At 41.4% G+C, this 12,854-nt stretch overlaps 1 pseudogene across 1 annotated transcript; it reads right to left on the bottom strand.

The window, feature by feature from the left end:
- Positions 1-3,917: 3,917 nt before the first annotated feature.
- Positions 3,918-4,339, bottom strand: LOC308428349 (ATP synthase F(0) complex subunit C2, mitochondrial-like; annotated as a pseudogene). Its single transcript has one exon. The product of its transcript is annotated as an ATP synthase F(0) complex subunit C2, mitochondrial-like (transcript).
- Between the last annotated feature and the right edge of the window lie 8,515 nt (positions 4,340-12,854).

The raw sequence follows: 12,854 nt of genomic DNA, 5'->3' as shown, positions 1-12,854 counted from the left end.
CTGTAGCTGTTAAAATTTGTCAAGGAAGGTATATTGAAAAACAAGTGTTTGTATCATTTAAAATACACATTCCTTCAATATATTCAAAATTAAAAGGGCAAAGCCACTTTACAACAGAGAAACCTAGCAGACTTCCCTTAATTAAGGGACTAAAGTAAATGCCACTATAAGACAGTGAGCATCCTGAACTTCCTGAAGTGATATAAAATGCCATTCTTCTATAGTGTTCTTGCTCATAAGAGCTGATCATCAGAGAGCATCATATATGTCTAAGCTGAGGAACAGTCTACAAAACACCTGCGTACAACAAAATATAACCATATCTCCTCTCCATATGTCTCCTTATCCTTCTATACTCCAACATCTCCCTCCCCAACTTTGTCTTTTTTTTTTTTTTTTTTTTTTTTTGATAACTCGTCGCATCCAATTAATACTGCTCATATGTCCATAGGTATGGGACCATTGTCTGGAGAATCCCTAAGAGCCTTCCCTTTAACCTAGGCCCAGGGAGTATCTCCAAAGTGGGGAATGTACGAGCAGAGAGTAGCAAGGAAAGCAGTCTGGACATGCCTATAGCTCTAAGAATGCTACTTTATGATTTGTTGGTTGGTTTGATTGTTTGATTGTTTCTTCCTTCCTTCCTTCCTTCCTTCCTTCCTCCCTCCCTCCCTCCCTTCCTTCCTTCCTTCCTTCCTTCCTTCCTTTCTTGCACTTGTCTACTTTGTTTGTGGGTTCTTCTTCTTCTTTTTTAATCTGTTATACCAATATCTTCTCTGGCTTAGCTCAACTTCTCTTGGCTTAACTGTCACCCACTGTCTTCTCTTTTCAGTTTGTTAGCCCAATCCACTTTCAACTGTCTCTTTATTTAACTCTGCTTCATCTCTTCCCTCCCCTCCCCTCCCCTCTTCTCTTCTCTTCTCTAACCCTTTTAATCTTCTTTCTTCTTAAATCAACAGTCTTCTCTAACCCGCTCTTCTCTCTCCTGGAACCTATTCCTGTCTACACCCAGGTCCTATAACTTTCCCCCTTACTATTCTCTCCTCTACTTCTCTCACCCTCTCTGGCTTTGTGAATCCTCCCTTGTTCCTGAAAATCTAAGAGCTAACTGACCCTGTAGAACATAGGATCATTTAAAGTGCCAGGCACATAAAATATTTCATACTACATATGACATGATTATTAGACTCAGAAATTCACAGTGTGTGCTACCTGCATAAAATCAAGGTAGCCCAAATTCCAGATAAGCAAGCAAAGTGTTCTTCAGGCCCTGCCCCTTACCAAGTACCTACTGGCACTTGATACCTGCAGAGGGAGAGAGAATTATTTTTCCTCCCAATTGTTCCATGTAGTGTTTTTACAACTTGTTTTTGGTCTGCAACTTGTCATATGGCTCCAGAACAAAAAAGAAAATAACGAGCCCTTTCTTGGAAGTATCTCTTCACCTTTAAATTAATGTGGTGAAACAGAACAGAAATCACACAGGTTAAACCTGACACTAAATCAGACACACACTAGGTATTAATTCATAATTTACTAAATTAGTACTGTAGCATTGGGCCCCAATTTAATAAAAATGTAAGTGAATGGATTGGAAACTTCATGATGCATTATGACTTTAAAGATGTAGAAAAAAATTTCAATTCATACAATTTTGGTCTTATGGCAACTTATCAAAAACAACATCCTCTGAAGGAAGAATAGCTATAATCTAGTTATATTTATCAGAGAAACTGAACAAATTCATGGAACCTGATTTTTAGGAAGGTTCTTAACATCTTGGGTTTTTTCCTAACTAAGAGTAATCATCAATTAATAGATAATCTTAATTGCAACTAATATATAGAAAGAGTGTTGAGGGTTTGGCATAAATTATCATTCAAGAATACCTTAATTAAAAATAATAGAAAAGAAACACATGACCTAATTCAGTTCTGGATTCTGAGAACAGCTTTCAATCCTGAAGTCTGAGAAGCAGCAGCGACAGACTCTGGGAAAACTCATTACTGAAAGGAGACTTTTGTTCACTGGAAAGCCTGCATTACAGAGCCACGGAAGACATGAAAATACGCACAACTCTCCAAAAGGAAATGAAATCAGGTGCAGACTCAATACCTGTCCAATTTGGATGATGGATAGAGTCCTGCCTCCTATAACACAGAATATTGGCAAGTGCTGGGTACTGGGACAGAATAGGGATGGTAAGATCTTTCTGTGATGGTCTATACAGCTCCACTTGGGTGGATAGATGAATGGATAGTTAATATTCTTTGAGAACAGACTTTTGACATGAGTGGGGCCTGATGCTTTACACAATACATGCTTTGTGCTAGAGTCTAGGCTGCATGTGTTCTGCACGAACTCATAGAACCTTCAGAAGCCACCATGTAGGTAGTTCTTAATCTAAACGTGGAAACGGAGGTGCAGAGGTAACCTAACTTGCTCCATTGGCTAGTAAGTGTTGAGTCAGGGTCCAGACTTCGGCAGCCTGGCTCCAAGGCTTGCTAATCAGCTTCTATACTCCATTTAATGCCATTTAGGGTTGATTCTTTATTGTATTATGTTCACTTTTACCTTCAGCTCACAGAGCATCGATTTTCTATTGGCTTTGGATATGTTGCAGTTGCAATCAATGTCTTAGAAGCATTTTCTGTACATCAAACACAATTCTCCTAGAAGTCTTAGGGGCTCTGTTTTACAAACAGGGGTTAAGTCTCAATCTCTCAGAAGATAGCTAGTAACTAGTCAAGTAGAGTCAGGGTGTCAAGTAGCTAGTAACCAGCTAGAGTAAGTGAGTGTCTAGAAGCCAATGAGGTGGTTCTCCTAGTCTCAAACACTGTGCTGTAAACAGACTCTGAAGGGCTGTTATTTTCCCTTCAGCTCTGTCTCCCCTTTCTTCCATTCCATGGGGTGTTAGTGAATACAAGACCACCCTGTTTGCATGTCATTTCCCAGACGCCCTTGAGGCTAGCTCCAGTTAGGCAATTAAGCTCCAACCAAAGGAATGTGAGCAGGAGGAAATGTAGCAATTTCTACCAAGAAAATTGCTTGCTGCAGACATCTCCTCTTCCTGTTAGGTGAACAGCGGAGCTGTCACATTGACCCAGACCTGCCAGACTGCCAAGCTACATTTCTTTGGTTCTAGAGATGAGTCACAGCTCTTAAAGAACTACTACCCTCAGCCGTCACATTGAAAGTGACCAGAATATGTCCTGACAACAAGGGGTTTGTTTTGTTGTTTGTTTACCTGGCATTAGCAGCTTAACTTCCACCACAATCTCAAATGGCTGAATTTTCTGAGTAATCACCTGAGCCTGTAGTCCGGGATCTAAACCTTCAGAGAACTGCCACCTGGCAGCGTTCGAGGGCTGCTACTTAATGAACAGACACACTGCCATCCACCAACCTGTCATCTCCCCGTGATTTTCAAATGGTGCGGCTGCTCAGTGTTTAAACAACCAAAAGGAAATATGTCATGGGTTTTCTTTTTCTTTTAGTTCTGGGAATTGAACCCAGGGCCCGTGCCCTCTAGTCAAACACTCTAACATTGTACTATACCCTGGCTCTCATTATATTCTTTAACGTGGAAAACAACATTACAAAATAGTCGAGAGCTAGCCCTGTCTTATAATAGTAGATCTATCTGTAGTGAGCTGGTAATGTGGAAGGGCGTTTCTCTCCATTTTATACTTTGTTTCTTTTCGCTATATATTTTGTTTCTTTTTTCTTATCTGCAGTTACACTATTTTTTCCTATGGTTCTTTTTTTTTTTTTTTTTTTTATTAAGCTTCCTCTTTTTTTTTTTTTTCCATCTTATTAATACAGTATTTATTTGTCTTCTCTCTGTCAAACGCTGAGCCAAGAGGAACACACAGGGCAGATGAGACACAAAAGAACTATGGGAGGCAGAAGTGGAGACTTCAGGTAGCGAAGAGGATGAGAAAGGCCACCATTAGGCAAAAGAACTCATGGCCTCTGAGAAGGCAAAGCCCAGAATTGAGTAGAAGTGTAGCTGCTTCAGAGAAGGGTTCCGGACATAGTCAATGATGAAACTCCCCAAACAGCCCCCACCCCTGCCCCAGAGCCAGCCACCCCAACTGTAGTAGCCCCAGCTCCAATGAACTTGGCAGCTGTGTCGATGTCCCTTGAAATGGCGCTGGTTTGGAAGCTGCAGCTAGGGATAAGTGAGGTCAGAGGCCGCCAGACCGACAAGTTGCTGAGGCCCTCGGCTGTTGGCATCTGTGGTCGCTTCAATTCCACTGCAGACAGCGGACGGACGACTCAGCAGCTGAGAGGTTCTGGTCAGGGAGCGAGGAGAGCCGAACTTGGAGCAGGCATACATTTTCAGGGGTGAGGGACCAAGGCAGGAGAGCTGCTCCCAGGGTGGAGAAGACCTTTATTAAACTTTCTTAAGACGAACTAAAAGTAAGACATATGTGCAGACCAAAAAGGCCACTCTTAGAAATAAGGCTCCACACTGTCGTTCTCCGACAGTTGTAGGCTTAGTTCTCACTGGAAAGAACAGACAGATGTAGGTTCAGGCTGGTTAGTTATGACTCTGTCCGACACAGTGGGTACCCAGGCCGACTGAGGCTCTGCCATATTGAACAAGTAAATTCCAAGTTATTACAGGCACCTTCCGTCCCCTCGCCAAGAATGAAGAGCAGAGAGGCATGCTTGGCAGGTGGTTTAGCTCCAGCAGCGCACACTGCGCTCACACTGCGCTCACACTGTGCTCACACTGCAGCGACAGGATCAAGCCTGCCACGAGGAACAGCACCACGTGACTTGCTCATGAGGTAATATCCCTGCTCCCGGCTCCTCATTCAGGCTAAATAAATGATTGGGGTAATTTGGTTTTATTTTTAATTCTTAGAATTTTTTTTGTTTGTTTAATCTTAGTGCTGTTGAAATATACCATTTCCTTTAAAAAAAAAAAAAAAAATCTTTCCTAAAGAGAAAGGAAGAAAAATTTCCTCTCTTTCCAAAAATTCAGGACATAGCTTGTTATTTTTCAGCTTTGTGACGATACCATCGATTCCTTTGTTGTCCTGCTCATTGCTGAGCTAGTGACACCTATTACTGATAGGTCAGGGACAGAGCTGACATTCAGTCCTGTCTCTAGGGTGAAGCTAATGAATTGTAAGATTGGTTCATGGTGAGCAAATTAGTTTTGAAACCAGGGAATTCGCAAGTTTGGTATTTTCTTTCTTTGACTCACAGATTGCTGTCTGTGTGTCCTTGCTGTTTGTCCTTTGATTTGGTAGACACAAGCTCTTGGCTTCCTTTTCTTTGTCCTCTTCATTTGAATCCTTTTATTGGAAGGGGGTTCAGGTAAATGAGTAACTTCTGCAATGCTGCAGACAGTCTGAAGAATCATGCAAAGCTTATTTCTTCTAGAGATGAATTCTGGTCAAGGATACGTTAAATCAAAGTTCCCTCTGAACCGAAGGGAATTACTAGGAAGACTTGCTTGCCTTATGCCGATCTGCTACAGGTGGAAGGGAGGGGTGTGGCTAAGAGCCTTCAAGTTCTGCATCAGAAGGGAAGTACTGAAGAATGGATGAGTAGGAAGCTGTGGGGCTCAGGTTAAGGGGGAAAAAAGATAATGGACAATGTTTTCAAAGTTAATAGCATCTCTGAGGACAGATCACAATGTACCCTAAATAGAAAAGTCAGTAGCCTCGGGGAATTTAATGCTATAGGATAGTCGGCCCTATTGCTCCTATGTTCTTTCTCTCCCACCTCCTGTTTTCCCATGTCCTTAACGTTTTGCTTTGTGTTTTCTTCATACTATCTATCCTTGGCTAGGCTAGTCATATGGTTTCTCCATTCCTTAAGATGGCTGCCCAATAGGCCATTCTAAAACACACATATTTGCTGATAAGAGTCTGAAGCACCAGCTGCTAGTCCACTGCAGGACCCCTAAGGCTAAACAGGATGCACTTTCTGCTTTTCAGTGCCTTACATCTAGCCATGCAGGCTCTTTTGCTCTTAGAGAGCATGAAGGGAAGAAAAGAAAAGCTGCCCTGAAAGAGTCAGAAGACATGTCCCTGATATTTAGGCTTGAGTTTTCAAGATATGTAGGATTTTTCCAAGTAGAAAGAGATGAAAAAGTACTTTTTACCCAGAGAGGACAACAGCAAACTCCTTTCCTTCAAAGAACTTTCTCAATGGAAAATCAAGAATTATTAGTGAGGAAACATTTCCCTCCTTATGAAGCATGAGATGGACCACACTAAGTCTTGTTTTTGTTTTACAAAAACATCTGGTCGTCTCAAATGCTCATCAATGGAGACATAGCTGGGTACCAAGTAACATGCTCTGAGTAGCCAAATGTTATGTGGCAACATCTCTCCGTTTACAGAAGTTCCTTCATCCTCCCAGTCAGCCGATTTTTGGGGATAATGGACATCATTCTTGCAAAACAGTTCAGAGACCGTCATGTGGACAGCTGTAGGGAAGGCATTGGTTTGGGGTTATTTCAGGCAGGCTTACTAAGAGTAGTACAAAGTCATTCTAGGATACTAGCAGTTTGGAAACCATCAAGGCCGGAAGTGGGTTTAGAGATGGTACAAATTTGAGACACTGAGAGAAAATACAAGGGGGCCTTCAAAGTAATAGTTTTTTGTTTTGTTTTGTTGTAAAAACAGGTTAAATTTCATTCTATGAGTTCTGTCTTAGAAGTTCATTTGTAATTTTAGAAAGAATTCTGACCTGAGATGTGGAAATTACCATTTGAAGATATTGCTGTGACCCAACGTCTGCAACCAAAAATCTTTTTAATCTTTTAAAAGTTGTATGGTTTTACTGAAAATTACTTAGATACATTGCTTCTTTACAATTTGCCTTCCCAAATAGCTCCAGAAAGGCTTTTAACTGCCTCTCTATATAAAGTTAAACAGTGAGCTGACAGGATCTGGAAGGCATCCTGACTTTCATCCTATCCACCGGAGCCACCTCTAGCTTAAGGCTGAGGTAGACAGAATGGCAAGGCTAAGGCTACCCCGCCTGGAGAACAGTGCTGAAGAAGAAGAGCCCTGTTAAGCCAGACAGCTCTGTGTTTGGATTCCAATAAAAATATTCCCAACTTACTTGGCACCCAGATACCACACAATGTCTGAAAGATTGTTGATACGAAGAGAGACCCGAAGAACTCTCATTAGGCAAACAGAGAGTGTGTAGGAGAATATAAGAAAACTCAAACGTACTGCCTCAGTCCTCCACCCGGAGGAAGAGCTGTGTTCGACCATGTCTTATCATTGGTACATGTTGTTTCATTTTACCCATCTATTTTCTGAGGTATGGATATATACATGGTTGATCTTCCTCCCACAGTATGCTTGGCTCCACACAACTCACAGGGTTCTGCTGTGCCCATTTCAGGAAGAGAGAACTGAGGTCTAAGGAGTTTATGTGGCTTGGTTAGAATAAAAACGGGTGAACTGCACAGTTGGCTCTCGGTAATGACTTCCACTGTCAGACCATGGGATTCCCATTCCTTTTTCCTTGTAGACAATGGAGGCCAGATCTGTCTTGATTATCTCTTTGTGGGTGCTTCTCCTTCTTTGTGAACCGAGACCCATGCAATAAATAATTACTACTCTCTGGGAGAGACATATTAGGATATTGGAGAGCAGAAACCTGAAAGGTATTTCCTTGGCCTTCAAAAACATTGATGAGGAGAGGACATTCACAGAAATCTCAGCAATGGAGTGTGATTTGGAGGACAATAGGGGATGGCTCAGTGTCTCGAGGCACTTGGCTTCAAGCCTGACAATTGAGTTCAATTCCCAAGCCCCCCAAGCACTGACTGACTCTTTGCTCTTAAGGTGTTCTCTGACCTCACACATTCACCACAAAATGCATGCATATGTCCATGAAACCAAATAAAGGAATTCAATAAAACACACTAATAACTTTTTAACATTACAAATAAAGATATAATTGGGATCGTTGGTGGGTAAGATAATTTTTATCCAGGAGTCAGACAGTGCTTCACCCACTGAGTATGGAAAGTTTGTGAAGAAAAAATACCAATGGTGAGGTTTGGGTTTTCTCATGATTTCCACAGAGAAAGGGGGCAAGGAAGGCTCTTCCAACTAGAGAGGACAGTGAACATAAAAGCATGGGCCTGAGAAAACCTGAGGCATGCTTCAAGAAGCTGGTTTTGAAGTGGACAAGGCTGGGAAGGGTGTCACTGGGCAGAACACTGGGCAGGGGAAGCAGGCTCTGAAGCTCGTCGCTGCAGTGCTCCAGGCAGCACATGTGGGTGAGAAGTGCTAGGAGAGCCAGCATGTCGCGATGTCCTATAGCCTGAGCAGAAAGGCATCTGGCAATGCTCTCCTACTGTGTGCAGGGAAGGAGTGCTGCAGCTTTTGCAGCCAGCTTCCTCCATCCCTGGAGGAGCAGCCCAAGAGCCTCATGTCTGATGCTCCTGACTGGGTCATGCCACATGGCTCTGCTTTGGAGGTTCAATGCTTTTTTTCTCCATAACGATGTTTCCTATTGCACTATAGGTCAGGCCAACCTTATTCTTGGTATCTACTGGCCACATGATCCCCTTTGGTGTTTCTTGATTAATAAAAAATGTATTTCCAGTCCTCTATAATTTCTTTAAGGACATGAATAAATTCTTACATCTCCTTTGTTTATTCCTCTGTGCAGTGATAGATATACAGTCTTGCAAAGTAAACAAGCAAAACAAAATAACAACAACAACAAACCAGGTTATACCAGCCTGCTTCCTTCTCGCCCAAGCAGTAAGTATTTACATAGCAAATTGCTTAATTCTCTAAGGATTCTAAGAAGTCAAACATTTAGATTTTTTCTTTAAATTAGCGTAATAAATTACATGAATATTTTAGCTGGTAACAAGGTACAGAAACCTTCAAAGTACTTGCTGCCTATGCCTACTTCTTGGCAAAAATTTATTAGGGTTTATCAAAATTTGTCATGACAGGACCAGAAGAAAAAGGTTCTTGTTGTTTAATCAGCAGGGCTTCTGGGAAGCAAGAAAAAATGCTATTGTTCGATAAGGGTCTAAATGCATACAAACAAGCAGGTACTTCGAGAAGATGATCTCCTACACTACTCAGCAGAGATAGAGTACACAGAAGTGTTCTGGGCTTAGCTTAACTCAGAATAAAGTCAACAGCAAGAATGCATCCATGTGAGTCACAGAATCACCAAGTTTTTACATGTTTAGTTTCTCAGCCTTTCACCTCTCTCTCCTTTCGGTAAGGGCAATCTCAAGAAGAGACAAGAAACCAAATTGAACCAGAATGTGAAGTCACTGCATTATCATTTTGGCTCTATCTTCCTTACTTGAAAGAAACAAAAACTAGGTTCAAGAAGAAATAGAAAAACAGAGAAAAAGAAAAACTGACCACTCAGTCAGAAAATGCATAGATGTCATCAGGGACACAACTGTCCCTGTTGTCATATCATACATGCCAAGGAACATTAAGACATATTGAGAAGTGGGTAGTCCAGCTGCTGTAATGTAAAGAAGAATGGCTTCTAAAAAGAGTTTATTTTTAGTTAAAAATTAAATTGGTTCAGGTGTGTAGGTTTATGTTAAGGGATACATGATTGGACAGTGGAGAGGTGGGCAGAGAAAGAGGCTGGAGGAGCAGAAGAGAGGGAGAGGAGGAGGAGATTCCAGAGGCAAGATGGAAGCCAACAAGTATGTTTCTCTTGGCACACCTCTAGTTTGATGAGGTTGTTATGATTATTTTTAAGGCTTTCTATGGGTCTAATTTATCTCATATAAATGGGCAATTTATACCTATGTCCACTGGTTGTAAGATTATTGTGTAGAGGGTTTGTGGAATGAGAATTTAACATCTAAACCTTTTTGATACATTAGTAGATATGAAATCATGTTTTTGCCATGCTGTGGGAGACAGCGTGTGTAAACTATGGCTGAGATGGTTGGGCAAAATAAACTGCTTTGGAAGTGAACAGAGTTGAATGGGTGGCTTGTGGATTTTGTGATAGACTCTGGATGCCCTGCTCTGCACTAGGGTGGCTCCCAAGGAGTGGGACCAAAGTGCTGCTAAAATTAGAACTTTTAAATATTTACCGCAACACAGGTGTGGTTGTACATGACTAATCTCAGCACTCTGGAGATGTAGGCAGGAGGTTGAAGGGTTCTAGGTCAGCCTGGGCTACAGAACAGGTCCCTGGGTGAAAACCAAAAATGAAATGAAGAGGATAAATAAGTTAACTTAAATTGTACACACTTACAGGGTAAACGTGATGTTTCAGTATTTGCATGCAGTGTAGAGTAATAAAATCGGAATAATTAAAAGATTCTTCACACTGAACATTGATCGTTCCTTTAGTATAAAAGCATTCAAAAGTTCCCCAAAGATCTAATAACAAGGAAATAACTTGATCTAAGATAGTAGGCAAAAGATTCTAATTTCCTTCCTAAATGAAGAAACATAATGGCCATCATGTATGGAAAAAGCTTTGTTCAGAACCATCAGAGACATGCAAATTAATTTCTGGGTTTCTGTCACCCAGTTGTGCCCCCTTAGCCTTCTATGAGATTATATCGCAGATGCTGGCCATACCTTTGGCTAGTCCTTCAGGTGGCTAGGGGTCAATGTTGGCCCTGTCCTGGGTTTGTCCTTGCCAATGTTGAGTGTATTTGGAACATGTGTCTGTGTTCCCTGAAGACTATCTATCACCAGGAGTCCCCAATATTAAGAGGCTATCCTACAAAGTTCTTTCTCTGATGTCTAGAGGTATTCCAGTGGCCAGATTCAGTTTATAGTCCCATGACACTTGCCTTGAGATTCCCAAGAGTAGAGAGAGATTTTTTCCATTATTAACCACCTGTTTCCAGCCTTCCCTAGTTATTCCTTAGATATTTTAGCACACCCAGGACAATATATCATCCTCATTTTGGAACAGTTCTTTGTTTTGGTAAGTTTTATTTTTTTCTACAAAGGAGACAGATGCATGAGCCAACGATTTTATTTCCAAGTCTTAACAGGACTATTGGCCCGAATGAACCAATTGAGAAGTTATGAGAACAGAGTATTCCTAAAGCACAAGGCTGTTTATAAATGGGCCTGAAGGTGGCTTCTGATGTCAGGACACCGTCCTGTATTTTAAGAAGGAGGAGGTTTTGCAGGGTCACACTCTAAGATGACAACATTGCTGCTGCAGTATGATTCTGTACAGCGTCTGTGCTTTGGACTCTCCAGCAACAGCAAACAGGCAAAGAATGAAAACTTTCTTCTTCTCTGTTCTTTCTACAGGCTGCCATCAGAGGTGCGCTACACAGCTAAAGAACCCAACGAGTTTTCTAATTTATTCAAGTGGAAGTCTGGGGAATATGTGTGGGAATGGAATTTAACGGTGTGGGATAATGGTGGAAGGAACATTAAACCGGATCAGCCTGAATTTATTGATATGGGTCCACCGAGTGAGGAGTCATGTTTAGAATGGAAGCTTGCACCGTTTAAAACATAAAAAAAAATCCAAAGCAAAAATGTGTCAAAAGCTTGTCTGAATGGTTGGATGAAGCATTTGTCAAAAGATGATCTACTGAAAATGAGTTAGAGATGTTTGCTATTCCTGGGTTTAATGTTGATAAGGGTTTTTGTTTTGTTTTGTTTATTGGTTGTTTTATGGCTCAGGGGAAGTACAATGATAGAGTGATTATGCTGGGTCAAACCCAATCCTTCATAATGGGAAGGCCCAGAAGACATGTCCCTCACTAACTCTATAAGACACAAAATGGTGAGGGGACACGGAAACACTTGAAAGTCTTTGTCATCACCCCTTTTCTTGTGCCAGACCTTAGGTCAGGAGATGCTGCTGTTCAGTTGGATAAATTAAATGCAGAATGCTCTGTTGAGCTCTGAAGTATCAGGGACCAGTGCCAAAGGTAAGGTGATGGTAGATATGGCAATGGTAGGTAGAGAAAGCAATGTCCATATGATTGGACCCATGATAGGCAGCCAGGCAAAGTGAATTTTATGGTGTCATGACTTAGGTGGACCTTTGGTACTGGCCCATCAAACATGGTGTTTCCAGACATGGAATAGATAAAACGTCTGCTGTATTTTTGTTTGATCTGTGTAAAAAGAAAAATTCTCAAGCAAATGAAATGGAGAGTATGTAAGATTGTGGCAAAAGGGGATCTTGGCTCAATAACCAATTTCCAGAGTGAGCCACTTTGCAGACCCAGAACCCCTGGGATGAAGGGATGGCTAGGTTCTCCTGAGGAAGGATCTTGATATAATAACTAAGAGTTTACTGTTAGCCTTTCTCCAGTATTTTCCCAGTGGGACCGATGACTTTTTACAAGGGTAATTAATTGTACACTGGGGAAAAGAAAACAAAGCTTTGTGAGGTCTATTGGATACTGGTTCTGAATTAACACTCAAAATAGGAGATTCCAAGAAATATTGTCACTCTCTGGTTAAAGTAGGGGCTTTGTGGAGTGATTAATAGACTTGGCTGAAGTCCAGGTCACAGTAGGCCCACTGGGCTCCTAAACTCATCCTGTAGTTAGATCCTCAGTCCCAAGTTCATAACTGTGATATACAATATATATTTATAAGTTGGCAGCATTCTCACATCGATTCCTTGATCTGTGGTTGAAGGCTATTATGGTTGGAATAGAAAAGCCATTAGAGTTGCCTCTGTCAAGGAAAACAGTGAATCAAAACCAACACTGCATCCCTGGAGGAAGTGCAGAAATTAGTGACACCCACCAAGGACTTGCAAAATGGAGGTGTGGTGGCAGTTAACTATCAAAATGATTTCAATTGCAACTGATGTACCAGATGTAGTGGTCTTACTTGAGCAGATTAACATATCTCCTGGTATAT

The sequence above is a fragment of the Micromys minutus genome, assembly GCF_963924665.1.
Source record: "Micromys minutus genome assembly, chromosome: 12".
NCBI lineage: Eukaryota > Metazoa > Chordata > Mammalia > Rodentia > Muridae > Micromys > Micromys minutus.
This window is presented reverse-complemented; position numbering and strand designations above follow the sequence as displayed.